This window comes from Linepithema humile, chromosome 7 (assembly GCF_040581485.1).
Source record: "Linepithema humile isolate Giens D197 chromosome 7, Lhum_UNIL_v1.0, whole genome shotgun sequence".
Classification (NCBI taxonomy): Eukaryota; Metazoa; Arthropoda; class Insecta; order Hymenoptera; family Formicidae; genus Linepithema; species Linepithema humile.
Window position 1 is genome coordinate 10,555,946 of NC_090134.1, and position 27,700 is coordinate 10,583,645.

A 27,700-nucleotide genomic window follows, 5' to 3' on the forward strand; every position below is an offset into this window, starting at 1 on the left:
TAAATTCATTCCGGTATAAAAAGTGTATAATCATAACAATGTTCATTTAACATCAACGAGTAATTAAAGATAGTATCAATATTTGTCATATGTATATGTGATCTTAATAAGAGAAATGTAGAGAGTAAATGTAGCACTTTATGTAATCTTGTTAAACAGAAAAAAAAAAGATTTAACAAATTAAAAAAAGAAAAATAATGCTTTTGACAAAAGAAACAACTAATTGTAAGCATCTCTTAGCATTAAGACCCTTATCTAACCGGTTCCTCAATGCTAAAAATTCAGCCAACAGGCACCGCGGTACGTCAGTAAAAATGGTGATCTAAATTCAGTGAAATAAACATTCCCCTGGGCATAGTGAACCCTGCGAATTCTTCTTCCAGAGAATAAAAATGTCAGCGCACGTCTGCGGCCAATGGTAGCGTTAAGTCGGAGAAGACGCGAGGGCCCTCCTCGTTCTCTCGCTCGTGGTTACAAGGAAACCGTTCCGGCGTCTCGCAGAAATTTTCACAAGACGAGCCTGTCGGAGACATTGATTGGCGAGCGACGAGGCGCGCGGTCGGTCCGAGCATCGGTCGCTCCAGCGTCGACTGAATGTTTTTAGGACGGTAGATAGGAGCCGGAGCTCTCATGCATATTCAACGGCACTCTCAACTCCTCCGTCACAGGAGGGAAAGAACCACCCCGGCACACCCCTTCGGTCCCCTATCTCGCGATAGAGAGAAACGAGATGGGATAGAGACGGAGCGATGTCTGTTCGGATGTACAGACGATGGAGCGAGGGAGAGAGACGCGAAAAAAGGGAAAGCAAGAGAAAGAGGAGAAACGTAGAGAACCGACGGGAGAGGAAAGGAGTCTGTAGGGGTGCTCACGATTTCCTTCATATTCTACGTCGGCTTTTGTCGGCGGTCGAAGATAACCAAGCGGCGGCGACGTCTACCAACGATTCCGGATGACGACCGCGCGCGCACGGGATTATCCCAACTTTCCGAGAATTCCGTGGAATGATATTACAGGTGAATCATACCGTATCGCCACGGACAACTTCCGCCGCTGTCGTCGTCGTTCCGCTCTTCGACCGTTGCTTACGCTTCGTCGTCGTTATTAAGTTCGCGCACTAGACGCGAATTCAGGTCAGAGGGAGGCCGGAAAATGTCTCCGCGGCAGTTTTCCTCGACATATCGGAAATTTTCATCGTACCGTGGCAACTTTTTGCGTCGCTGCAAAACCGCGCGGATTTTTTATGTTCGGTGCGTCCGAAAATAAAGCATAAGGTTTATTGTCGGCGAGGTCGCCGCAGCCTGGTAAGTTTCGGCGAGGCATGTGAAGCGCCCGTATGTTACTGCGAGGAAGACATTCAAATCGAAGAACGAGGGTGACCTCGTATATCCGCGAGGCGGCTCGTGGCGGTTCGCGTGGCTACGATAGTACGCCTTGACCTCGCACTGAACTCGATTCTCCGATAAGATACAACAACGGGGAGACGAAGCCGTCGCGTTAAAGCACAGGGTTCTTTTGTATCACTGTTGATGCTCGAATTCATTATTGTCACGCGAGCACAACCGGCGATTGATAGATCTTAAGTTCTGCGCTCAATCTTGAGTGAACAATCGTACGAATCGGAAAAAATATGAGAGTGATTGTAACTTTTTTTTTTTATTAAGTTTCACATCTTTTTTCCTCATTCTTTTTCTTCTCTTGTTTTTTGCTCTTTATTTGTTTAATTGTATGATGATCTTAGAGCGAATAAAAGATAGAAGATATTATGCATAATGATACTGATTCCTTACAAAAAATCATATCTTTTTCTTTTAATATTATCTGTCAATATTGAAATTCACTGTATAGTTTCTTTTGCCTTGTTCTCGTTATCTTTAACATTGTTACGTAATTAAACAAATGTAAAATAGTGGAAAAGCAGCGCAAAAAGAGAAAGTGAGAAAAAAAGATAGAAAATCGGAAGAAAGAATAAGAAAATTGAATTGTATCGATCAATGTAACTATTTTAGCATAACCTTTATATATGCTAAATATTTATAAAATTATATTATATTTTCGAAAATTTCGACTAGAGAGTTATTATTAAAATTGTTAAAATTGTGTATATATAGGGTGACCCATTATAATCTTTCCATGCAATTATCTCCTGAATTATTCGTTATTGGAAAAAATGTTTCAAGTAAAACTTTTCTGTTTGAGGGGGATATCTTATGATAGACACACATTTTTTCTAGATAAAGGTGTCCCTGAGATTTCAAAGTGATCTCGGTATTTCCAAATGGGAAGGATATGTTTTGATTTAGGATTCAAATTTTACGCAAAAAAAATCGAATCTTTTTTCAGAATTTAATTATCTCAGTGCTCCGGCTACACTGCATTTTGTGAAGCTCCAAATTTAGGGAAAACCTTCTATAACTAAAAAATTCGGAAGAATTTGAAAAAAATGACAAGTGTAAAAAAATCTTATTTTTTGCGTAAAATTTGAATCCTCAGTCAAAACATATCTTTTTCATTTGAAAATACCGAGATTATCTTGAAATCTCAGGGATATCTCCACCTAAAAAACTGTATGTTCATCATAAGCTGTCCTCTTTGAAACAAAATAAGTCTTACATGAAACACTTCTTCGAGTAACGAATAGTTCGGGAGATAATCGCGTGGAAAGATTATAATGAGTCACTTTGTATATATATGTATATACAGAGTGTCCCATTTAAAAAAATATATAAAAAAAATATTTAAATATATAAAAAACGATGCGTTTTAGAAAAAAATGTTTCCAACAAAAGTTGTTTGATTTTGAGGGTGACATAAAATGATAAAGTCAGTATGATCTCGCGTGACAATTCCAAGGCCATGTAAAGGTCACATTAAAAATTTTAAATAGAAACCCCAATTTTTTATTATAGATTCCTATAAATTGGAGACCTTTCCAAATTACTATTAAGTTGAATTTTGTTTAGAATTTCCTGAGTTATGAGGCGTTAAAGTTTGTGAACCGTCGGCATTAGCGTTACCCAATATCCACTTAAAAATACGTTTTCGTGGAATGTTATTGCAGGCAGCTCTTATTCTATCTTCTATGTCAGCTTTTGTTGTCGGTCTTTGTCGATAGACTACATTTTTAACATATCCCCACAAGAGAAAATCTAGAGATGTGATCGGGAGATCGTGGTGACCTTCAGTATAATGTAGTCTACCGACTATGTTGTCTACCGACAAAGACTGACAACAAAAGCTGACATGGAAGACAGAATAAGAGCTGCCTGCAATAACATTCCGCGAATCGTACTTTTAAGTACTGTTCGGCACTTCGAACGCCGTATTCAAACTTGTATACAAGTTAATGGTGCAACTTTCGAACACCTTATTAATTAAGTGAAACTCGCACTTACATTACATCAGCCCTTTTTAGGGCTACGTAATGTACAAAATCCGACCGAGCAACCTCCCCGCGGTGTACATCGGGCTACGTAACGCTAATGCCGGCGGTTCTCAAACTTTAACGCCTTATAACTCGGGAAATTCTAAACGAAATTCAATTCAATCATAGTGATTTGAAAAGATCTCGACGTCAGCTACAAGAATCTACAATAAAAAATTAGGGTTTTTATTAAAAAATTTCAATGTTACCTTTACGTAACCTTGGAATTGTCACGCAAGGTTATACTAACTTTATCATTTTATGTCTCCCTCAAAACCGAACAACTTTTGTTCGAAATATTTTTTCTAAAACGCGTCGTTTTTTATATATTTAAGCTATTATATATTTATATTATATATTTATATTCAGATCTTTTAAAATGGGACACCCTGTATATAAAATGTTATGTATATAAATAAAATAAGATATAATTTGACTCGATGCGCACCGAATTTTAGTGCAAATAATTTATTATTTTATTCTATTTATTAATTTATTCTTTTCACTACGGAAAGATGTTTGGAGTGAAAGTTATCGTCTGAGTTATTCGTAAGACGTCTGCCTAGACGAGACACGTTGGTGAGGACGAGACTACTTTCAAATAATCTGATGGTTTTTCACGCTGGAAGATTTAATGCTTCGCACGGCTATCAAAATCCAGCTGTATATAAATACGGATCTATACGGTGAAAGAGAAAGAAAGAGAGAGAGAGAGATGATCTATCGGTGAGATCAGCCGTTTTGAAAAACCACGGAGAAGGTTCGACGCGCGTTATGGGGACCAGCTTACGAGAAAGGAAGTATTCGGTTACGACGGCGATAAATTTGAACGAAGGATTTCGCGGTTGAGAACTGCGGAAGCATCGGCTATACAGTCGGCAAAGGCTGAGTCCGTGGCTTCTCCGGGGATTGATATCCCTCGTCTTCCCCTTTGATATCACCCTCGTGGCGGGCAGGCTGCCCCTGTACCACCCCCGCCGTCGCCCTTATTCATTCTGGTCGACACCCCCTTTGTACGGAAAAGACAGATCGAACCACCCTGTTTACACTGCGACGCGATGATTTGCCAAATTAATTAGTCTATCCTCGCCGCTTTCTCTCTCTCTCTCTCTCTCTCTCCATTCGACAGTTCTCGGTATTCTCCTTTGGACCAGGAGACTGCGCATCTTTGCCTGTGTGTTGAATGGCCTCGGCATGTAAAAACCGCGAATAATCTTCGCGGCGCAGAACCCGGCTTTCATTAACGGCTAGAAGGATGGGCTGCACGGTAATTTCTAACGAGGCTGCGAGCGAGCTCTCGCCGTGAGACGCGCGTCGCAAAAACCTTTCTTCTGCGTCTTCCGACCGTGGTGGTAGGCGTGATACCAAAACGGGATCGTTAACATAAAAATAGGGTGACCTGATAAAAGAAGTGAAAACGCGCGCGGCGACGGGTATTTGCATTGCCGATAGTTGCAAAGTTGTTTTTCTAATTCATCTGATGATTAAAAAAAATCTCATGATTAAAAATACTCGGTGCGTTATTAATGCCGTGATGCATATATTTTACATAATCACTATTTTTTCAATCTAAAAAAATTCTCGAACGTCATGTTGCGTGACATTTCAAATGCGAATCATCCGCCCACGTCGTAGAGCGACATTATTGTTGTTCTCGAAGCTTGCGGATGTAACTCGGTGTTGATGTAACTTTTCGTCAGTATTGAGAGAAGAATTATCGAAAAAAATAATTGCGCATTGCAGGGTGGAACTTGATAAGATGCTGCGCGCGTCTCGAGACGTTTAACGAAAAGTTGTATTGCAACAAACGCGAACGACAAGCAGATTTTAGAGATCCCCTTTGAAAGGCTGGCGCGAAACGGCGCTGGAACGTGATGCAAGATAGGAGCCGGGAACGCTCGTAAAATGTCGAAGAGTTTCTTTTTCGCGGTGCCTCGTCGCTCCGGGCGTCGAGAGTAGGGGCGGTGCCGGCGAAATGAAATTAAACGGGTCCTTTTTTCGTCGTCGGAGCATCTCGTTCGCGGTAAAAACGAGTGTGGACATCCGGCACTAACCCCATGGTGACAGTGGTAGTGCCGTTACCGTTTGCCGCACGTAGGATCCGAGGGGCGGACGAAAAGCGGTCAGTGTTCCTCGTTAATGTTCGGCGCGGTTTCAACACAACGCTCTGTCCACTACACCGCGCGCCGTTTAATGCCACCGAAGAGTGGCTCGTTACGCTTGTATTTACTACCGACGATATTTATTTAGAAATATTTATTTTACAATAAATAGCATTCGGTGATTGCTACTCCGCGGCGCGCAATACGATCGTACGGACGGTCCGCGTCTTTTTTTCCCGACACCTCCGCGCTTTCTTATTATCATATTTTATAGTCTCGCGAAATACGACCGCATTGCCAACGATATTTTACCGCGTGGCGCGCCGCATACCACTGAATGTTTACTCGGAAGAAACCGAACGAAACGAAGATTCTTCTCGGTATCTAGAGTTCCGCGGATAGCTCGGGGTCATTATTTATCGTCCGCCCGATGAGGACAACTGCGACGACAATCAAGATACGGTAATGTACGTAGACAAATCGAGAATAGAATATAAGCGAGGAATCGCGGATGGAGGATGGCGTGAGTAATCAGACGGATAGATCGTCTTGTTTTCGTTCCGGAACGTAGCCTTCTCTCTTCCTTGTCCTTCCGTCCTCGCTTTCTTCTTGGTCTTTTAGGTGAACGCGAACGACAATCGATACCTGGCGAGGCTGAAGGCGGAGAGGCAGGCGAGAAAGAGAGCCGCACACGGCTGCGGGGTGAGAAAGCGAGAGGGCGGACAGACGGAAGAGGGGTGATAGGGTGGCGCCTCATATTTTGCTCATTAGCGTCAGCATCGTCGTCAGCGTCGGGACGCCCTCACTTCGCGCGCGCGGCGCAGCTAAGAGTGGAGAGGGACCATCCATCATCTTGTCCTCCGTTTCGCTCACGTCCCACTCTCCGCCGCCTTCGGCTCTTCGCTTCTCGCACCGGTCGTTTCCGATCTCTCGCGTTCGCCGTATCGACGATCCTTGAAAACACTCGCGACGATGACGCCGTTTTCGTTGAAACGAGTAGAGAGAGATATATATATCGCTTCAACGAGTAAACCATGGATCAAAAATTTGTATTTCTATCAATTCCTCTCCATTTCTCAATACTATAGACAGTAATATATTATTAAATTGCTAATATTTTAAATGTCCTCAAAATAGTATAATAATATATAATATTATATTTAAAGTTTCGATCAACTATTTCAAATTATATGAAGCAAAAGTAAGCAAATTTTTGTCAAAGTAGAATAATATGGTGTTTTCTACTTGACGCTACTTTCTAAAGAAATTATTCGTTACACTTGTATCTTCGCGCTTCCGTTTCGCAGTGAAATGGATCGTTGGTTACGTTGGCGAGGTGATTATGGAAATTTTCGTCAGTCGGCGCGAAACAAGCATCGAAACGCCGATTCTTCCGATTCGCACGATGGATTCATCGGTTGTTCCTACTATGAAATCATCGCTAATGCTCGTATACATCGGCGGTTTAATGGTGCGGTAGTTTCTTTTCTCGAGTCACATAGCGAGCGATGTACAACGCGCGCGATTGCGGTTTGCGGCAGCTACCTACTTTCGCATGAAATCCGTTTTTAGCGACAGATCGTAAAGCGATTTATGTGTACGACCGGCTGTAACGCTGATAGTAAACGGTAAACGCACGCGGCACTCGGCTCAACCCCCGGCCCGAACCCGGCGCGGTTAGTTGGCACGTAAAGGACTTTATTACCCGTACCACCTCGCGTGCCACCTAGTTACGCTTCAATAGAAAAATCATAAATAGTCTTTTTTATTCCGACGACTCTCTACCCTCGACACACGATTCGACGTGCTCAATCCAAGAAATGCCTGCCGACTTTAATAGACATTTTTCTGAATCGTCCATTATCGGGCTAATTAAATGTTTATTTCACAATTGAGACGCGACAGATTAAGATGTCAGAATATAAATCGGTGTATCTATGAGATGAATATTATTCAGTACATTATAGCTGTAGTATAGAGTATATGTACTTTGCTTAATGACACGTGGATGTCTTTTTAATAGTGTGTAGTTATTTAAATACCAGTCATTTTACGCTCATAAAAAAGTTTCTGTAATCACTTGATGTCCAAGTGATTCATAAAATTTAATTTTTATTTTCTTGGGGAATGCAACACATGTCTGTTTACTTAAAACCATATGCATAACGTACGTATTATCCGCTAAGAGGTGCCCATTTCAAGGCACACGCTGCAAATTATAAGTATGAAGACGTAATTAATAAATGCAATATAAATTGGCCTGTACGATACGTGTTTAGGATTCTTGTAATTGTCGTTCTCGGCATAACCCGCATCGCGCGTCTTTGCAGATAAACATAATTTAATGATGATTGATCGGTGAGTAGTTATCAACAATTACAGATGTTTGGCAAACGAGTTTTAAACATGGCTATCATGAAGAAGCCGTAATTGCAGCAACGAAGAAACATGCATACCTGGATATAGAATGTATTTATGTCACGCATCGATAGAAGCGTTTTGCTGCGTAAATACGCGCCTGAAGAGCTAGCAACTATTTCTTATCGCGTCTTTGCGACGTTGCGACTCGCCAACTTCGTCATAAATGCAGCCAGCAGTCAATGCCGCAGCCCACGCACAACGCGATTCGCGTGGGATAATGTACCTCGTAAAACAGGTTGTTGCGTAAGAGAAATCCTAAGCATTCAAGCTGGCCGAGCAACGCTTGAACAAATGACAACGCACAGATTTGAGATACAGTCAAACTTCTGTACTTTTTCTAATTCTTCCTCTTTGTTTCACTCCTACTTTTAAATATCAAATACATAATTGTACTCAGGTTGGGTATTGCAGTTTGTTTTGCTTGCTGCAAATTCCATCGCAAACTACTCTATGTATATATCAGTTTCATCGAAAAATCAATGATCACCAAAAACTCGAATTTATTAATACGTAATTGGTTACGTACGAACGACAAAGCAAAAGTAAACTACTTTACTTTAAAAATCACATGTTCATGCTACGCACGTGTTTTTCTTTATAAAAGTCTACATAGATGTATAAAAATTTATATATAGAAACACGAAAAACGGAAAAACCATATCAAATTTTAAATTAGCGCGTATATTTTATTTGAATAATCGTAACGTAAATATGCATGGAATGTTCTAAAATTTTGCGGAGTGATACGATACTATGTAAATATTATAACACACACTCATCACGCACTATACATATACCAAGCTTCAAAAAATTTTTTTTGCAGAAGAAATATTTCTCTTCGATTTTAAACTTTATATTACTTTTTGTATTTTCCAAATCCTTTCTAAGAGTGTGCATTTTTTCTAAAAGTAAATATACCTTATTTTTGATAAAATATTCTTGGCAAACGTGTCACTTACATATACATATAAACTTGAAATATTATTTTCAAATTTATTATTGTACATATTTAACACAATTATATCTATATATATATGAATATTCCTCTCTTTTGCGTATTTGATAAACAAATTTTTATACATTTATTGAAATTTTTATAAAGAATGTCAAAATATGTCAAAATATTACCACTTAACTTATTAAAAAAAAATATAGAAAATGTTTGATTGTCATTGCAATGTTCCAATCGTTTGTAATATGTGCATCTCAATAATTTTATTAATCTTGACACTAAATATTAATATATAAATTGCACATTTACTTGAAACTTGCAAATTGCAGACAAAGATGTCAAGTGTGTTCTTCAATCGTATAAATAAATATTGGCAAATAAAGCGGATGTAACTATGCAAATATAATGAATTCACTCACCGGTCGTTGTATTCTTATTAAGTACGTCTTTTCAGCTCTATCTGAAGAAATTAATACATATTTTAGTTATTATAAATTATTATACATTTTATGTATATAAATTCTTATGCACTATTTCATTATTTTTATTATGATTGAAACATAACTATATGTAAAAAATTGCGCTAAAAATTATTAACTATCGCGCTTAAAAATTTTAATATTTAATATTTATTATTTTAATAAATATAAACTATATATTTATAAATATAATTATACACATGTGTATAGTAGTCACAAAATTATGTAAATATTTAAATAATGAACAAATAATTGTACTCACCAACTAGGTTATCGCAGCTTACTTCACCTGTCGTAGATTCCGTCTCAGATTGTCGTATCAACTCTATCGAAGAATCCGAGGAATCTCCATCCATGAGTACTGGAAATAAATTCGCATTTAATTACCAAATAGTATATTACCAAATAAAAATCAATCTGCACGTTTTACTTTTGAAAATTGACGGATTTATGTCGCGAATTTGCTGCAGTACATGAAACGCATTTTGTGCCGCAACGCATATATGCATATAATTGTAGCTCATTATTACACACTCGGCAGCTAATTCAATACCATACAAAGCATTCAGAGCGAGCAAGACGAATGATAACTATTAGTGCAATTACAGAGGACATGCAATAAAAATATGTTTCATCCGAGTTGAAATTTCAAAGTGCTATATTTAATGACGCTATTTTGATGCCCTTGAACGTAAGGTTTATTTTCGCGTATATATAAAATCAAGTCTTGTACCTACTTATCGTAGAATTGTTGTTTCAATAACCAAAATAGTGATCCGTAATTGATGTTAATCACGAACATTCGATGTCAATGATATGTTATACTCACCAGTACGTGTAACGTACTATAATGCCCTGTTACTTTAGTCGGTACTCTCGGAAAATTTGCACAAAAATTCGTACTCATTGTGTATTTTTAATGATTAATATCTTTAATGCGTAATTTCGTCGTCCGTGTCTTTCGATGTAATCCAATGGCGGCCATAAAGCAGCGTGTATGTACAGTTTAATTAGCAAAGTTGTCAAAATTTCAATGGTCGCATTCAGCGGACTAAGCAGTTGGGCAAAATTACTAGATTCTTCGCTGAATGACGCTGTTGATTTGTTGGCTCTAAAAGTAAGAGCCAATCATGTTTGATGGCTACTGAGCGATTTGTTCCGTTGAATGCGTCCAATGATAAAATAGATCCTTATATAAATTCGACGCTACGCGCGCCACTGTCGGTTCAGAACACAAAATGCAAATGTTTCACAATTCATTGCGTATTCCGTGCTTTAAAAAAATGAATGTTAAGTGCAAATTGTCGTAGAAAGTATTGGTTAAAGTAACGCGAATAATTGCTGAAACGGATTATTATTTATCGCGAATTTTCACTATTAACGGCTATTATTATCTGTCCATTATTTTCATAAATATATACACAATTATGATAACGCACACATACATAATTATAATGTATTGCTTTTCTATGAATATACATGTGGTGGTCCGAACATGAAGAAATGAGAAAATAACACAAACACTTCATCTCTTTCGACGATCTGTCCAATGCATTGAGAAGCACATTTTAATATTATTAAATGAAACGTATTATTTATTGTAAATTGTTATCAATGGTTTGATAGCCTGAATGGATTGAAATAGGTTATAATATCGGTGAATATAAATTTTGATGGCATAAAGATGTACAATAATTCCTATGTTTGTTTAAAAGAATCAGAGTGATTTACTTTTCATTATATAACATATTGAAATTTCGAGTTGGAATTATACAATTGAGTGTAGTTGTTATACATATCCGTGCCTGTTGATCTTCATGTCACCGCCAAAATAGTCCTTGTTCTTCTCGTTTCTTCAAAGTGTATTTACTGCGCCGTGCAATAATATTCACACAATTATATGTGCAGACGCGACGGCGATGTTGCGGCGTAATACGTCTTATTTCACGTCATCTTTCATGTACCGATATGTAGATATCGCACGTAAATCTGTTTCGCGTAAATAAAAATTGCGCGGGGATTAACCCTTGTTTGTTATTATATATAATTACGTATATAATAATAAGCACAGATTTTAAATGTTAAAAAAATCTTCAGAGTGGTTTAAAATGGAATCTACGTCTCCCAGCGAGTAAATTGCAATATTTAGCTGGTAAGTGCAATTATTTGTTTATTATTTAAATATCTACATAATTATGACTACATATATGGATAGTTTTATAATTTATGTTTATAAAATATTTGTTTAGATATTTATTTAAAATTTTAAAATAATTTTATTTAGATCATTCATTACAAGTAGTTACATTTTAACAAGAAATAATTAAATAATACTACATTAATAATCAACAAATATAAAATATATGATTTATAATTTATAATTCGATTATATATATGTGTAAGAATTATATATATGTGTAAGAAGAAAATTTTATAAAAGCATAAATTTATAATTAAATTTGAGATATAATTTTAGGGATATTAATTTTAAAAGTATAATATTCAATGTAATTTTAATTTGTTTGATTTTATTAATAAGTTTAATTGCCTAATATTTTTAGAAACAAACAAATTGTCAAAGTACAGTTTTAGATGCGTAATTAGTGTTCAGAGAAAGTTATGATTATTGATACAATTACTTACATAGCAATTGATGTAATAAACTCGTTTTTATGACACGCGTTTCACGAAACCGTTCTTTTCTTTTGCTGTATATCGAAAAAGTTGAAAACTTTTAATATGTAATACGTTCCACATTCTTCACATTGTCTAAAAAAGTAACATTAGTATATTATATCTTTTCAATTTTTATAAATTATAGTAGCAATTATATGTCTCTTTTTATTTGAGTAACATATTTGATTCAAAATATTGATTGAAAAATTTAACATATTTAATTTTATTTTGCTACAAAAATTGTTATATTAATGTCAGTCAAAAATAAGCTATACAAATAAAAATCTCTATTAAACAACTACAAAATAACAAGTGCAATGATGCATAATAATCATGGAATAACACATATGCGGCTTTTATTATTTGTTTGTCATTTAAATATGTATACAATACATAACTGTAATAATACCTTTACATAATTATAATTAGATTATTTATCAATTTTTCCATCTCGCAACGCGCTGCAATATTAAGTATTAAGTATATGAAGTATTAACCTTACAACTGTAAAATGTAATATACTGCTGTAACAAAAATCATAAATTCTTTTCTGGTACATTTTTATAAAATATATTTAGTTTATTGCAATTATTTTTTTATTTAAGTTAATATTTTTTATATATTTTAAGAATTATAAATCCATTAATTATTTGAAAAACTTTCCCTTCTACTCTCATAGTATAAATAAATTAAAAATAAATGTGCTATTAGATTTATTCTTATATTTTATATGAATATTTACATGAATGTGTGATATGTTTTGAAAATTTTATATTTTACATTGAAAACTAATTTTTATCAATGTGTGCCAACAACTTTCGATTTTTCGGTATAGAATATTCGATTTCGCTTCTTGCTAAAAAACAGATCAAAGTTCTTGATTCGATTGTATTGCATGTGCGATACAACGTATACACAAATAAAGACGATCGTGTGTCTGTGCATGCGTAACGGAGCGTGTCTTGTGATTGAAGTAGACAGTCGCGTCGTTCCATCCGGTATTCTCGACTTTCGGTGTGCAGCAGCAGCTTTTTATACTTCTCTCCCCTTTACCTGTCCCCATCTCACGTCCGTCTCTCGTCGAACGGCCCGGAGAACAAAACATGGACCTGAATGTAAAGTCTGAAAAACCGCCGTGGTGAACAGGCTGATTTTGTTGAAACAGAAACAGCGAGAGTTGACTGATGTTTTTATAACGGCAAAATCGGACCGACTGTCGACTTTCTTGCATACAATGGCATAAAATCGGTTTTTTTTTTTCATCTAGCTACTGGTCGATTTAAAGTTTACTTGTAGTCAAGCACTGTTTTAACTCGCGAAAAATTAGCATAAATTAAATCAATTTGCGTGAGGGAAAATTAATGATGTAATATTATCGTTCAGATCGCGCGCAACATCTAGTTTTAATTTCCAAGACCATAAGTGCTTGTATGAAATTTTATAACGTTGTAATAAAATTAAATTGTTATTCCTTAACGAGATGACGAAGAAAATCGATGTGACATCTGAGCTTTGGCAGATATCGAGCGACTCTATGAGAGAGAGAGAGAGAGAGAGCGAGCGTCGTAGTTTCTGGCGTTGCGCTCCGATTATCGTGCCGTCCGTTTGATCACACGCGAGATTCGGTGTAGATGCGAAACGAGACAAAAACGGCAAAGCGACAGGACGACGAAAGGTGGCGAGAGAAGAAGGGTGCGCTGCGAGGGAGACCGCCGGAGGATCTCTCTCGGAGCGTGCCCATCAGTGCGCGGAAAAACGAGCAGTGACAGAACGAGATGGAGTGACTAAAGGGGGGACGCGAATGCGTTGGAATGGGACATATACTCCTCACCTCCTCTCTCTCTCTCCTTGCCCCGCGTTACATGGAAGAGGGGGCGTATAGACACGGTGCCCATGGAAACGCGCAGGCGCCTTTCGCCGAAGACCCTCGGCCCTTCGACGAGTTCACGTCTCTCTCGTTCTCTTTGTTGTCCCTCTCTCGCACCATCGTGCACCCTTATTTTCCTTCGTTCTACCTCTCTTCCTCCCGCCCGCTCTCTCACCACCCATCAGTCCGCGTCTATCTGTCTTCGTTTTCATCGCGTCTCCCCGACCCCGTAACCACCCCCCGTGGCCGCCTTCTCTCCGTAATACGCACTAAACACTCCATAGGCCGCGTGTAGGCTTTACGGGGGGTGTACTCGCATGTTTACCCTTCGGGCGCAATACCGCCCAGGCGTTTCGGCGCCGATAACGCCTTAGACCTTATCTCGAAGAGAAAAACAACGCCACGACGTCGATCGGTGTACGCTCGATTTACGATCGAGGTCTGCTCGTCCGAATGTCCGAAAACTATCACTGCGTTTTCTATTTCGTCCCTTGCATGCATTCGTACGATTAGGAGAGCGATCAATGTTGATCTGCTGTAACTTCATAAATTCAAAGTATGTTTAGATGTTATTACTATTATTATTGCACTCTTAAATTGCAAATACCTATTGTTACGAAAAATAGATTATTAAGGTGGCATAACTTTGTAAACTTAAGAAGTTTGGAAACCAACAATTATTACTTTTTTTCGTTGTTTTTTAACATTATTCAAAAGTTGGTCACGTCAGGCTTATCGATTCGATCGCTCGATTCGTGGAAGAAACCGATCGTGTACGTGATGCAAGTTTTTCCATTGCTGCTTGCGTGATTATCATTGTAAACGCAATACATGACATTAAAAATCTTTATCATTGAGTTTTTTTTGCTTATTGTATCCGGTATAAAAATAATAAAAGGACAATAGAATTTAAAAATCAAAATTGAGATAAATTTTGGACTGTAAATATGGGAAAATCGAGCTTCACATCAATCGTCACATATCCATTATTACGAATAAAATCTCTCCGCAGCATTGAACATTGAATTTGTCAAAATTACAACAATAAAAACGAATAGGGTGACGACGGTGTGTCTCGTGGCAGAGCATAGCGGTGATAGAATGAGAGATGAATTCTCGTGGAGAAACTCGTAGCGCGAGCGAATGTGCGAGCGTTTGACGGGCGTTTACAGGCGGCGAATGCGTACGAAGCGTGCGTGAACAATGCTGAAGAATCTAGGTGCCACGGGGCACCGTAGCACGTAAGCGAGATAGATCCATAAAAATGCTAATTCCTATCGACCGGGCGCGCGACGGGCCGGGAGGCTGCCGCCATCGCCACCGCTCACTTGCATGCCATTAGCCCACAGACCTCGACAAACGTAACTCTGTGTTACATCGACGATGTGCTTCTCTCTTTCACTCCCATCTCCCTCTCTCTTGCTCGCGGTTATTTGTCGTCGTTCCGCGTCTGGTTCTCTTTATTTTACTCGGAGAATGCCGATTGATATCGATAGATTTGCGCGCCGTTATAGACGAGATATTACTGACGTATATATCGCCGATCAAGTCGACGAACTTTTTAGGCACATTGGGGGGGGCGAGAGTCGACGACAAGCACGACAACGACAGAAGCGAGACTAATCTCCGTTACAGGCGGCGTGAATCGGATCCATCAATCTAGATTATAATTAATTGATAGTGGGAGCCACCCCCCTGTGGTGGGTGGCGGCCACATCGACTGTATTCCTATACGCCAAAGTCTGGCAGTGTATTGCACCGGGTATTAGGGGGTGCACAGGGGTGACTGTCGGTCTGTCTGTTGTCGACTCTTTATCGCGCCCCCGGTGAGTCGTCTTATGCATCTTTCATGAGGGGTCCACGCCATCCGCCCCGTAGCCCGTAGTAGTACGTAACCCGTACTTTCTCTATTTCCATCTTTCTCTCGTCCTCCGCCGTCCAAACTCCTCTTCTTCTCGTCGTACGTAGATATTGCGGAAAATGTGCGGGTTGCGGGCGAGAGAGGAGCGAGAGTGTGCGTTTTACACACGAGATCGTTGATGCGTATTTACATAGGCGTATACTGACGCGTCAGGACCGGTAGACATTACGATAAAACCCGCGTTTGCGCCAACTCTTTCGTTCCTCGATTTTGCTGTCGTCGTCGTCGTCGTCGTCGTCGTCGTCGTCGTCGTCGTCATCTATCGAGATCACGTCGCGTCGGCTCGTTCTCCGCTCTTCATAGTCGCGAAGAACTTCGCTTTCTCTTCGCTCCCCTCTTGCTCTCCCTTGACCCCTCTCGCGACCTTCCGCCAGAAGTTTTCGGATTCCTGAATGCAAACGGGACGCGCGCGTCGCGACCGAATTCGAATCACGTTATCCGCCGAGTCATTGATAGGTCGTTCGAAGGGAGAAGATTGTATTTTACGAGTTTGTCAATTTACAGTTCCACCGAATGCTCGCCGTTTGTTCGTAAGGAAGCTAAGGGAGAGCAGCGCGATCGTTTGTCCGGTTCAAGTGCTTCGTCTTCGTCTTCTGCGTGATAACATCGAGATCGTTCTTTCTCTTCGCCGCGATCTGCTATGAAACCGTTTAGAGTACAGATCCATCGCGCGATTTCTCAGGGGTGGAGAATCTAAACAAGCCGGAAGCGAACACTTTGCTAGGCGTGCTGGCATCGAGCAAATTGCTGCCATCACCTGACATCATTTGCGATCTCTCTATCCGCTGAGGGAAATGTGTAATTATCTTATTAGAAGTGCGCGATCACAGTGTCGTCTGTGTTGCGCTAATGTGTTTCTTTTTCTCTAAAACGGATAGCACAAGTTGAAATCTATTTGTTACGTGCAATATTTCTTATCGTTGAAATTAATATTGCTATAAAAATTTTGTTACTCACATTATTGTGTCATTGACATTTTAAATTCAATTAATTATTTATGTGCGCTCAAATGCTAGTGGAGTAGATATTTCCTAATAGTTTATAATTTTAAACGACATTTTTTATGTATGATAAACTCCGTAATTTTATATCTTTCATATTCGAAAATCACATGAATAATTCACAAATCTTATATTTCTCCGAATTCGCGTAATTTTGCGATTCACGCGACTGAGCATTTTGTGTCGCGGCGGAGAGACAAGTCTTCTTTTTTCGTCAGCTTGCAGTGACGTCGGCATTCACCATAAAAAATAAACACAGCGATGACATAGGATGGATGAACGAACGAAACGCGGATGCAGCGCGAAAGCACAGCGAGAAAGATGTAGGCGAGAGGACGGGAGAGGGCGGTGGGGGAGGGGGGGGAAGACGGAAGGAAGAAAGGGAGAGGACGTTGGAGCAAGGATGAAACGGGAGAGAGAACGAGCAAAAACATATCCGAGAATACGGCCGTGCGGATGAGTTACCGCCTGGCAGATTCCACCGCAGTCGTTGCTACCCCCGGCGGATGATGGTACAAGCTAGGGGGACGGGTGATGAGGGGGGCGGCCCGGGAGGAGGATATAACGGAGGAAAGGACGACGGACGTAGCGCATTACGCAAACGTATCACGCTATGTGGTCCAACGAAAACAAACAGAGCCCGAGGCTCCGACCCCTTACACCCACCACGCGAGCCGCCGCCACCCCCTTACTTCGTCGCCCGTTGCATAAGTAAATAGACGGCTGCGGCCGTTGTTCCCCAGGTCGTTGCTGCTCTCATTCTCCCTTCGTCTTTTCTCCACCTCTTCTTTCCAGTTTACGCCGACGCGTTTTCTTCAAAAGAGAGGTCTCCATTTCGTTCTTTGCGAAAAAGTGATCTCTTATAACGATACGGTTCCCGGTTAGTAATCAAAGAGAGGCACTTTCCGTCCACGAATGCATGTGATTATTCGTGATTGGAAGCCGCTTGCCTTGTAAACGATAAAAATGGTACACTTTTCATATTACGGATGCAATTTATATATTATTTATTTAGATACCGACATTTTTTGATAAGAGAATTTTAATTTCGTGATGGAGGATGAGACAACAGAGTATCTTTGCGAAAAAAAGAGAAAGGATCGACAAGTAGAGTGAGAGAGAGAGAGAGAGACAGACAGAAATAAAGTTGCGGAGTTTTCTGGTGTTAGGCGTCGTGGTGGTTGTTGGGCTGGGTTGTTCAGTCGCAACTCACAGAGAGAGAAAGAGAGAGAGAGAAGGGCGGGGGGAGAGGGAGAGGAGGGAAGAAAGAGAAAATAATGAAAAAGAGAATGTGTGACGAAAAGAGAGGGAACAAGAGAACGTTAAGTGTAGGTAGGCGAGCAGAGGACGTCGTCGACAGAGAGAGAAAGGGGGGAAACGGTGAAGTAGAGAATGGTCGCGAGAGAGAAACGAAAGGACCGGCGAAGGGAGTAACGAAGAGAGTAGGAGCAGTGAGGGGCGGAGGAAGGCCAGGAGGGGTAGACGGCGAGCTCGCGGGAGAAAGCGATCGATGCTCACCCCCTAACCCTCCGGACCTCCCTCCCGCGACGTTGTGCAACCCCCGCTCGAGCGGTGGCGGCCGTCATGGCGGCGCATGCAAATCAGCATGGCGCCGAGACGCCCTCCCGCGAACCTCCCCGACACGCTCGCTGTACATACATACGTATACATGGACGTGTACCACGCGCGCGCGCGCGCGTGTATTTGTGTGCGTGCGTGCGTGTGTGTGTGTGTGTGTGTGTGCGTACTTAACGCGGGTGTACGCTCACCACCGACGAAACCAAAGCATCGACCGAGCGACCGACAGACCGACAGGCAGGCAGGCAAGCAGGCAGACAGATAGACGCGTAGAGACACGGGATAGGTATTTCGGGGTATGTTATGCCTGTTATCGCGCGGAGGCTCGCGCTGTGTTTCGGCATACCTGTCCCGAATTCATCGGCACACCCGATTCCGATTAGCACGCGATTTCGGAAAGAGATCTTGATGTCGAAAATTCTCCCTCACACTCGACGCGACAAGTTGTCAAAACGATTGATGTGAATGTTAGTGGGCATGTAAAGGAGGCATCAAAAGTGTCACATTATCGCAATAAGGTGAACTGATGGGTTTAATCGACAATCCACTTTGCGGTTGTATCTATAAAATTTGTTCTTGTCTGTCAATATAGATTTTTTTCTCATAGTCATGCAAAATTCTCTTTATATGACAAAACTACAAGATAAATCTTTTGAAATTATGAAATGTTACGATTTGTTTTAATTTTATTCGCAATCAGCTTTATGATTTTCTAGGATCAAATAGCTTATTTAATATTTAGTAGATTTGGTTTTAAGGAGAAATTTGACTTTTTTTAATGAACTATAGTATCCAGGAAGAAATATTTAATCTATTTTTTTCTTTTAATATAGCGTTGTGACATAACGTTGAATTAAATATGAGATTCGAGAAGCATTAAGCTCGTAGCATTAAATCTTTTATACTTAATATTGTTTAACATTTATACATTGGAATAATAGTTTAAAAACGAAATAATTATACATAATATTAATTTTTTTTTCCACTAATTAATACTTACATCTTTTGAAAATGAAAGCAAATAGTACGGTATTTATGGTGCATGCTCACATGATGCAAATTAATAAAAGAGAAATGAATGAAAAATTAATTTTTTATGACAAACTAATAATAATATATAAATGATAAATTACAGAGCAGAGCAATTTTTTCTCACACCTTTGCAGAAAACGTTTTCAAATAATTAGAGAAATCAATTGGTAATCTTCTTGTAAAAAATCCTTGATGTAGATCTTCGATCGCGTGTTAAGTGTTCGTAGAACAACCGAGTGCGTCGGTTGGTGCGAAGGAGAGCGATAGGACGTGCGCACGAGTGAGCGAGATAACGGGCACCGCCGCCCGGCGCATTTGAATACGCGCGAATAAATGCATAATAATTAGGTCAGTTTTGCTAGTCAGCTGATTCCGTGCCGCTAACGTGCAGGAGGGCCGAGGTTAGGCGCTCCTGCCATCAACGTCGCGCGCGAGTCTTACTTTCATCGAGCTGTAACTACTTGTCGCGTAGTTCCCACGACGCAACGCGACGCGCATGTGGGATTAACCCTGCTAGCGTCGCGTCACCGAAAATGGCATCTAAAACATTACGCTGCAATAGTTTCGATCGTGCAATTTTTACATGATTTTTTTTGAAAACGCTTATAAGTTGCTCTAAAACCTTATTCATATATAATAAAAATGTCTAGAATGTTACTATATCTACAAAATTAATTTTTCAAAAAATTGAGATTTAACCAAAATTTCACAGCAATGGTATTTTTTAAAATGCTTTATTATACTGTAAAATAAATAATATTCTAGAGTTGTACGTTAGAACACAAAAAAATTTATTTGTTATGTTTAACGCTGTTGCAGTTTCTTTTTATATTTTAACAAGAGTGTATAATTTTATCGTAAACTTTATATTAATACGCGATAGGACAGCATAAGCGAGTTTTTAATTTCTCCGTAAAAAACATTATTGCGGGAAAAAGGGATCGCGAATAAAAAACGAATGTATATTTTCGTGGAGGTTATTAGTACGCGGGACGTGTTAGCGTCGTGGGACGAAAAAACACGACGATCTGGGGGGACAATAAGTGCGGGGGCGGAAGTGGAAACGTGTTGCAGCGGGAGGGTGGCCAATTGGTAACGTAAAATGTCGACTGCGAGGATTGACGACTGCGGACCGCGGATAGATTTTTGTTTCGATTTAATTATCGTAACGCCAGGTAAACGGCCGTCTCTTGTCATTTCGCCTCCCTGGTTGGCTTGTCCCACAACGGGGACTTCCCCTGTTCCACGTGAATGTATGTGCAATGGCAACAGTCCGGTCGAGTCTCGTACAAGCAAGTCGTGGACTATTACGGTATTATATTTACGGCGCGATCAGGCTACGCGACATGAATGATAATTGGATAATTGCGGCCGAAGGAGACGAGCGTGTCCATCGCAAACAATGAAAATTCTCCTCGTACTTTGAAAGAGGTAAAATGCAGTGATATTCAATTTTCTTTAAATACCTTTTCACATTCTTCACCCTATATGCTACATTTTTTTTGTAACTCAAAACTGGCGCGGCTTGAAAATATTTTACAATAGTAAAGTATACTGCAATATAATAATATCCATAACGCAGCTTAAACTGCAATCAAGAATGCTCGGTGAAAAACATTAGACAGCTATACAAGAAAATCCTTGTCTGAATTAATTTCTTTTTTATCAAGACGCTAGATTAAGCAGCTTATTAACTTACACAATTTGGCCACATTTCATTCGCGGTTTTTTTGATTACCCTCCACCAAGTTTACTGACTCGAGTCTCTTCGGGCCGGAGAACCTGCGACTTTGAAGAGACAGCGATAGTATACACAGAGAGCGATGAAGGAAAGCGGAATAACAGATGCAGAAAGCAGAGTTTGAGTTGAATTTGAGTCGCAGCTCGTCAGGCAGGGCACGTAGCCGCGGCTTGCGCAGCCCGCATAGCAAACGCCTCGGCAGTCTAGAACCGACAGTCTGTAGCCTCGGGTGGTTTTATGCAGACACTGACCTTCGTCCCGACTCTCCTCCCTGCCACCTCCGCCGCCCTCGACTCACTGCCATGCCCCCGACGGCGCGCATCGCGCGCGCGGCTTCGCCGACGTAGCGGGGAAAGTTTCAAATTCGGGTGCAAGGCCACCGGAAACCGGGTTCACCCTCTCCTGCGTTACAGAAAGATCCGCTTCATTGTTGCGTGGCTTTCTCTATCTTTCTCGCCCTCTCTCTTTCATATGTGCAGCCAACATGCATCGCACGTTGCATCCGGCTCTCGATGCACACTACGCTCGACATTGAACGCCATCCTGCTTATCATATTTATCGAAAATTACAGTCAAGTATCCGTGCTCGTGTACGGAGGTGTTTTGAATCGTGTTTTGATCGCGAATCACGGATCTTTTGCACACACGCGCCAAGCATTTTCATTACGTATCATTGCTTTATCAAGAGCGCTCTACGATCACTGACTGCTCTATTTCAAGTATACATATGAAAGAAATAATGCATTTCAAAGTTACAGTAACGCGCGCGATATTAGAAAACAATGACAATATGAAGTATAAATAGGCAATATAATCACTCATTATATTTAATTAATATAATTATGTTAAATGGATTTTATGTTAATAAAAGTATAATCTAAGGCTTAATTTGTTACATATTTAAAACCTATTTTGAATATGGTTGACTACTGTTAACATATTTTTGTCGGAAAATGATGATGAATGTATGACACAATGCGAAGATTCGAATCGATCCGCGCAGTATTCCAGAGTAATGTTCGTTAGCAGCGCAATAAGACTTACGAGTCTGCCGGGAGCGATTACGGCGCGATGGTCGACGGTACCGCGGTGAGCCGTCGCTAATCGAATCCATTCGACCCGACCGACGTCTTGGTCAAGGAATCGCGATAGTAAATGATTTCGATCTATTCCCTTGCGTATGAACCTGTGATAAAAAAAGAACGATGTCTGGTTAAATATGGCAACAAGATGCCGCTTCAAATTGAAAGTCCAAATGTCTTTCGAAATGATGAAATCAATGACGGATAATACCTAGGAAATCATTGTAATTTGTGAATGTATAAGAATTGTAACAATCAAAGTACAATGCTCTGACAAGAGGTGATTTATATAAATCTATTGAGTACGCGTAGTAATTGTATAAAGTAATATGTCAAGAATTCGCTACTTCCCGTGACATCGATATGTGTCGAGCGAGGTATTGACGATCGGTAGGAGGTCGGAGGAGCAATGAGATAGACAGAAGAGGGTCGGGAGTCAGTACCGTGTCTTAAGGCCGCGGTAGTGGACATCGTGCGAGGCATTAGCACACAATCGAGGCAACGAATCCGAATACGAATGCGAGACGCCGGTGGTGCGCAGCCGGGAGGTCGGAGGTCAGACCGCCAACTTGGTCTCCATTGTGTCGGCGGTCGTTCTCAGGTCCTTCCGACCGATTCGCCTCCCTCCCTCCTCTGCCCGCCTTCCTTACCCTTGTCCGCTATCGGGTGCGGAGTCCGCGCCCATTGTTCAGCGGCTTCCACGCTTACGAATCAGTTTAGCGCGCAATACCATTCGGTCAGTCGTGTATTTATTATTATTTCATGCCGGCCGTAAGCAGGCAGGAGGGGAAGGAACGTATGCGCGGTCGTATCCCGATAGGACGTAGGAATTCTCCTTGTGCGCCGCGCTATCGTATAACTTTTCTTTAGTGTGCGTACGATGAAGTTATGAGAGAAATTCGTATGACTTTTTTCTTATATAACACACCCTTTAACTCTTTTTATTCTTTTACAAACGTCCATTTTCCATCCTGTAGAGATAACTTTATCCTTTTGTTCTAAAGAAAATTTATAAAAAAAATAAATTCGCGCTCTTTTTATAACAACAATAGATTGAATATTCGTCTTTGACAAAGACAATACGTCGACGTTGCCGATCCCACTCGTCATTCGGACTGCAAGGCCCGACGAAATCCGGGACAAGAAGCGAAATACCGCGAAACGATCGTTTTGTCTCTTTGCCTTCAATCGTCCACCGATCAATAGGATCCATCGGCGGAGAGCGATGAGTTGAACGGAACCGAACGGCCGATTCATGAGATCTCAAAACGGGCAAAAACAAACCGAGCCAGACAGCGGCTTTTCTTATCAGGTTGAGTATTTCAAGCGATGTCTGAGCGCGAGCGCGATTTGTGAGCGATTTTATCGAAACAACGCGTCTCTTGGTCAACAAAGACCAAAGTTTGTGAAATGTCGGACGAATTGACCCCATTTGGAGTACATTTTCTCGCTGATGTTGCATGAGAAATAGCCCGCGATCGACATGTCCGGTGGGTGGGTCGACCACCCTCGAAACAAGTTTTTGCGCGGCATTAATTGGACTCGCTATAAAGCATAAATCGCGCGCGTACGCGAAACTCGATCCCGTCGTTAGTTTCTGCAAGCCGCCTTGCTCGCGCGGCCTCACAAATCGACAACCAAACGAAATAAACTACGATCGTCCCGAGATCGCTCGGCAAAAACTCGTCGTCTCCGACGACAGCGCGGCATTGATCCCTCTCGCGGACAGCGATGCTCGATCGACAGATCGTTGCGAATCGCCAGTTCCGATTCGATTCGCACACGTTGTCCTTGACGACTTTCAAGTAAGGTTGCATGTTCCGCTGCAATGTGATTCAAACGATGCTCCAATTTTCACGACTTTCACCTCTGACTTTTAACGTCAACTTTGACTTTTACTCCTTTTTGGCGAGATTTCTTTACACGGTGAACATTTGTCAGAACAAATTTAAATTGCACGAGTTTTATTTTAGGCGATGTGAAATTTGCATAAATCGCGATTCAGTCGAATCACATTTATTTAACATAAATAAATTTTGCACATTAGAGATACGCTATTAATATGCTATTATCAATCCATTTTGCATTATCTCCCGCGATCAAAATCCGACCAAGACTATGTACGCCGGTTCGACGCACGATTGATCTTTCGAGATTGCTTGAGCGCAACGGCAATCTTCGAGAGAGCGCGTCGCCGCTCGTCGGCTGTCTAAACACACTTTAAAGATTTGAAAACGTAATGGCACCGGGCTTTGACCAGATTTGCATGTCACGGCCGCGCATCATATATCTGGATTTAGCGTCAGAGCTCCCGTCTCTCTTCCCTGCTTCGACGCGACGCGTCGTGTCGGGGATGGAGACGCGTAGGGGTGCCTTCGGGATCATCGGAGGACGCCGCGTGAAGACAGAGAGAAAACGGAGAGCTCAAATGGAAGACGCGGGTAGAAAGGGGGCAGAGGTGTGGAAGGGCGTAGGGATACGTGTCAACGGGATACGCGGGAACATTAACACCGCCGGATTATCCAATGAACCGGAATGTGATTTACGAATCTTTCAGCGGACTGGAGAACTGGCGTGAATCGCGCGCCGACAGAGCAATCGCATATAACGTCACGTCGCGTTGCACTCCGAACTTGATCTTTCCGAGCGTGTTATTTTTACGAGACAGTACTCTATTACTCTACACGGTTATATTTATTATATATTTATTAAATAACAAATTAAATTGCGTATCCTATTTATCTAGCAATTTCAATTATCGTATTATATTATCGTATCGTCATCTATATCGACATCTTAGCGTGTTCGTTATCCGCAAGTTTCATCGCGATAAGTATGCGCGATTTTCATCTTCTCGCACCGAGAGATTCATGCGGAGCACGCTTCGAGGATCGCGAGAGTTAGTCGCGTGTGTGCCTGTATGCGTGCGCAGGAAAGCGAGTACGCACGCGTCCACGTGCATAATAGGGGTGTATAATACACGCGTGTGGAAGACAATGAGTGCATTGTGCAGGTAGATAAATGCATACATATATACGTACATATATACATACGTACGTACATACATACACACATATATATATATATATATATATATATATATTGTGTCTTTATATATATATATATATACATACACAAACAGGCATATATATATATATAATATATACGAACGGCGAGAGAGAGAGGGAGAGAGGGATGGGGGATAGGCGGAGGAGGACGTATAGGGCGAGCGTCGTTTGGGCATATTGACAGACTAATGATCGCGCGGAACAAAGGCCAGACCGTCACGTGGTCACGTGGTCGTGTGATGGACCGTTTCCGGCGCGGCGGAGCGCCGCGGTGAAGGCCCGCGCGACTGCAATTCAACCCCGGCGGGATTGGTGAAGCGACTGGCCGCGCAGCCGACCGACCGGCAGACGACACGCATCAATCAGCGGGAAACGGAACGACCAGGTGTATCTGCCCCCGGTGTTATTCGGCTCTACGCCGTTGATTCCTCGCGCGCGCATCAGCGGCATTACCGAAAAATAGTCACTCTGCCATCAAGTTTGGTCGTGAGTTTCGGGGAAAGTGATTTCGCTTATTCGTTTTCAATCGTATGTCGTTGTAAAGCTTTTTTCAATTATTCGAGATACAGTTGTTAAAGTGAATAATAGAATATTCTACAATTTTGTGATACTTTTTTGAGCGAAATTCATTGGATTTATACATTAAAATGTTGCGGTGTACAGGTAGGGATAGGAACTTTATCAACTGGCGATGTATAACAAATAATTAAAAACTATTGGATTCATTATTTTATTAATTTAATATTTTGTGTTATTTATAAAGAAGTTGCAGAGTTTGTGATAAGAAGATATCGATGCATTAGCGCACCGTTTTAAATTAGCAATCCTAGCGAGAATCTTAATGACGCGTTAAGTGACGTTTAAATTTGCCTGCGTGGAGACGCGGGGGTATCGCGGTGGTAAGCCACCCGACGAACCCCTTTCAGCCGGTCTCACAGAGAGGGTGACGGTACTGAAGCTATTTTTGATCCTTCGACAGGGAAAGGGTTGTGCGGGCCGGTTAGGGAGGACCCTTTTAAATGCATAAATAATGAGAAACCTGTTACCGGACTATCCGGCGATATTGAACTTGCAGCCACGCAAAACGGCGAAACAGCATTTAATTTTTCTTTTGAAATCCTAGATAAGGAGAGAAAAGTTGAGAGTTAATTAATACGTATCGCTCTGACTCCAAGTTCTGACGCAGCCAAGATTTCACTCTCACGTTTCACTTGTCTCGGTCAGGTCACGCAATGGTATTCCACGTTAACTTTCGTTTAATCTAGATGTAAATACGACTGGCGTGGCATTCGTAAAATTTGTCAGTAAGTAGCAGGTGCTGTGAAAGGCGAGTCATTTTTCACCTATAAATCAAGTTTTTTCGAAATAATTTTTCTTTTATGTCAGATGATGCGAATCTCCATTACGGCAGGATTGAAAAATTCCCATTTGCTGTCAGTTTGAACTTTCATCGGGGCTGCGCCGAGTAACGAGTAATTTCTCTGTGTTCGGTGGAGCGATCAGGTGGCATTTGGCGGTTTGCTGGCTCGTTTAGGCAGACACAGAGAGACGCGGTCGGTTGTCGGGAACCTCATTGCGGCGACGAACACGGCGTTGTGGCTCCCTCGAGCTCGCTGGTCTCTCCTCACCGTTCCCTCCGGCTCCATCAACGTATCGCCCAGTTCCCTCGACCCATCTCTCTCGTTCTCCGTCTGGTTTATGTTCGACGTTCTCTCTTCTCTGTATATATACATATATCTGTGTATATATATATATATATATATATATATCTGCGAAGAGTGAGAGATAGCGTGGAGAGGGCGAAGAGGTTTCACAGAAGATACACGTATATAGACGGTACAGAGCAGCGCGCGATGGGACGTGCTGCGGGGGAGGGAAAGTGGAAGCCGCTAATGAGGCCATGTGTAATTAGGGAGCTCTCGCGGCCTAATGAAGCGCTTACCTACCTTAGCTATCAACCCCCTTTGCTCCTTCGTGCCTCCTACACACGCGAACACCGATGTACACTGACGAATGTTCAACCGAGGTTACCGCGGACATCGGTGCCGGGTCACAACATCATGGTTCTTCTTCCTTCACGCCGTGAAACGCGCTGAGAACAAAGAAAAAAGATAATGATGAAGACGAAGAAGACGCTCGCTGTTCCTTCGTTTCTTCCGAGCAATAATCACGCTTCGCGGTCGACTCGGGGACACCGGGATAACGCGGAAAGGATGAAGAATGCCGCTATTGCCGCGGCGGGACGAAGAGTGGATACACCTCCTCACACAGCGAATATATATTTTCATTAGAAAAACCATCTCATGTAAAGTGAATTTTAAATTAATATGAATTGAATAAATTTGTGAACTGACGA

At 41.2% G+C, this 27,700-nt stretch overlaps 1 long non-coding RNA gene across 5 annotated transcripts in view; it reads right to left on the minus strand.

The window, feature by feature from the left end:
• LOC105677226 (uncharacterized) overlaps positions 1-27,700 on the minus strand; it is a 147,011-nt gene that overhangs the window by 97,366 nt on the left and 21,945 nt on the right. The window contains exons 1-4 of one of the 5 annotated variants that reach the window (XR_010891375.1): positions 22,239-22,984; positions 21,446-21,596; positions 9,641-9,739; positions 9,319-9,359 (exon numbers count right to left, since the gene is read on the minus strand). This is a non-coding gene — a long non-coding RNA (uncharacterized lncRNA). Of the gene's footprint in view, positions 1-9,318; positions 9,360-9,640; positions 9,740-10,207; positions 10,421-21,445; positions 22,017-22,238; positions 22,985-27,290; positions 27,437-27,700 lie in introns of those variants that run through there. The other 4 variants (XR_001101520.2, XR_010891374.1, XR_001101519.2 and 1 more) reach the window with 4 other exon arrangements.